Source organism: Talpa occidentalis, unplaced genomic scaffold (genome assembly GCF_014898055.3).
Source record: "Talpa occidentalis isolate TD23 unplaced genomic scaffold, MPIMG_talOcc4v2.1 talOcc4.4, whole genome shotgun sequence".
NCBI classification, from domain to species: domain Eukaryota; kingdom Metazoa; phylum Chordata; class Mammalia; order Eulipotyphla; family Talpidae; genus Talpa; species Talpa occidentalis.
In genome coordinates, this window is record NW_023604295.1 from 99,340,959 (window position 1) to 99,343,570 (window position 2,612).

At 40.1% G+C, this 2,612-nt stretch overlaps 1 pseudogene; it reads left to right on the forward strand.

Annotated features, from left to right (window-relative positions):
• Positions 1-684: 684 nt before the first annotated feature.
• LOC119256935 (proteasome subunit alpha type-4-like) lies at positions 685-1,461 on the forward strand (annotated as a pseudogene).
• The last annotated feature ends 1,151 nt before the right edge of the window (positions 1,462-2,612 follow it).

A 2,612-nucleotide genomic window follows, 5' to 3' on the forward strand; every position in this document is an offset into this window, starting at 1 on the left:
AGCAGGGGTTAGTGGTCCCACATTCTGAGCTGCATGGGTTAATCTTTAGCAAGCTGTGTTTTACCTCCCTGTGTGTTTTCAACACTCTTTAGCAAGCTACTTCCCCATATATTTAGCATAAAAGACCACGGACATCAGCACTTCAGTGGTAACCCTTTTGGACCCCCTCCTTGTTGCATGGAGATTTCCTGTCACTTAAATAAAGAGCTGGTCCCTTTCTGGTCCCTGTTCTCAGTGTTCTTGGGCATGAGATAAGGACCTGGCTGAGATGGTGTGACTCCCTCAAGTGTAACTATCATACCTGTCTCATGGGTTATTTTGAGCACGCACCATTGTGAAGAAAAAGGACCTTAAGCTGTCTGAGACTTGCCAGATCTCAGTTGATGATAATGATAGTAATATTAATAATTACATTTTCTAAAGGTTCAAGGTAATTTTTTTGGCCATCATTCACTTCTACAATCAACACTTTTCAATTCTTGTGTCTTTCAGGGAAGGGGAATTTATTATGTTTTCTTCATTTTTATGTAAGCCTGAGTTTCTAAAACCTTGCTTTGCCCTGTTAAAAAAAACTACCAGAGTGGGGGGGGAGGCATATTCACAGTGAATTCTCAGTTTTTCTCTTCCAGAACCCTTTTCTCTTCAGTATCTTTCCTCCAGAATGTCATAAAGTTCAGATAAAACATGTCTGGAAAATATGACTCCAGGACCACCATATTTTCTCCAGAAGGTTGCTATGCCAAGTCTAATATGCATGGAAGCGACTGGACATGCATACTGGCACCTCTTTGGGAATTTTAGCAAATCATAGTGTTTTGTTTACTCCCAAGAGGCAACATACACAAGCTTCTTGATGAAGTCTTTTTTCCCCCAAAGAATTTATAAATTCAACGAGAACGAGGTTTGCAGTGTGGCAGGTATAAATTCTGATGTAAATGTTCTGACTAGTGAACTGAGGCTCAGTGCTCAAAGGTATGTATTACAGTTTCAGCAGCCTTTTCCTTGTGAGCATTTGGTTATAGCACTGTGTGATACTGAACAAGCTCATACAGTTTGGAGGAAAATGTTCCTTTGGGCTTTCATTGTTGTAATATTGACTGATATAAGTGCTAAGGCTTTTGGCTCCATCATAGTGATCCTAGGGGAAACGATGGGGTGGGAAAGCCACATGCATTGGAAATAATAGCACTGCAGCTGTGACAGTGGTAAACAAGACTGCCAAGAAGGAGAAGTGAGTTTGAAGTCAGCAGTTGCTTTAGCTATCAAAGTTCTAAATAAGACCATGGATGTTAGTAAACTGCGGAAAAAGTGGAAATTGTCACACTGATGAGAGAATGGAAAGACAGCATCAGAGTTCTCAAATAAAAGGAAGTGGAACAGTTGATCAAAAAATACAAGGAAGAGGCAGTGAAGGCCGAATGAGAGAAGAAAGAAAAAGAACAGAAAGAAAAGGATAAATAGACAAAATCAGAGATTTTCTAACTCATTTTGCACCATTTAAGAGGAAAAGTTGTCCTCTCCCACACTGAGAAAGCTTTGACTTTCTTTTTTTTTTAAAAGTGGGAAAATAGGGCCTTACCAGCTGAACTTGGTCTTTGTTATTTCTGTCCAACTGAATACTCTTCATGGACTTCCTAATCCCCTGTCATGTTTTTTTTTTTATTTTTTTTATTTTTTTATATTTTTTTGCGGACGGGGGCGGAATAAAAATTGGAAAGGAAAAAAAGAGTGTTGAATTTTTCTTGATTGCTAACTCTGGGTAGAGTCAAAGGGTAACACATTTACTAAGGTTAAGATTGTTTCTTAGAAACCCTGAGAAACTTAATGAGACCCCCAAAATTTTCCTCTTTAGATACAAGACACAGCTTTTACCAACTCCCTTCTTACTGCTGCAGGTCTCATGTGTCCCAGGTACGGAATGTGTGGGAGCGGAGGGTCTGCGCTGGGTCTTTCCCTACACAGGGGAAGTGGAAGGCCAGGCAACTGCTCAAAGCTCACCCATCTTAACCCTTTTAGTTTGACTTACCTGGCTAGATAAGGGAGTAGGGAAATGGGGAGGAAATGGGATGAGAGTGAAGAGATGGGGTCTGTGTGGCCTTATGGAAAAAGTAAGAGGTTAAATCTGGGTGTGGACTCCAGTCCTTGTTCTGACTGCCCTGACATGCTAGAACACGGTCCTGAGCTTGTCTTGGTCCTTGTGATCCTTGTGGGATCTCTGCTTTCCCACCTTCAGAAGTGAGTAGGGGTAATTAAATGGAAAAATGAATGCCAAATGGTGTCAAAGGAGAAGAAAAACTAACACATGTGAGGCTAGTTTCTGGGTGCATGACCAGTAGAGCTCTTTGTTGGTTCAGAGTAAACAGAGACTCAGTCGTGACTTATCAATATCCTCCTACTAAGTTGCCTGAGAATGTCAGGTCTCCAGGTAGAAAGCAGAACCTGCCCTGTGGATTTTGTGTCTGGATGTTATTATTATTTTAAAATCATGCAAAAAAAAAAACAAAAACCAAACATTTTACCATATTAACCATTTTAGGTATCCAGTTAAGTAACGGTTAAATATATTCACATTGTTTGTTATGTCTAGATGTAATTTTCTGTGTTTTGATTCT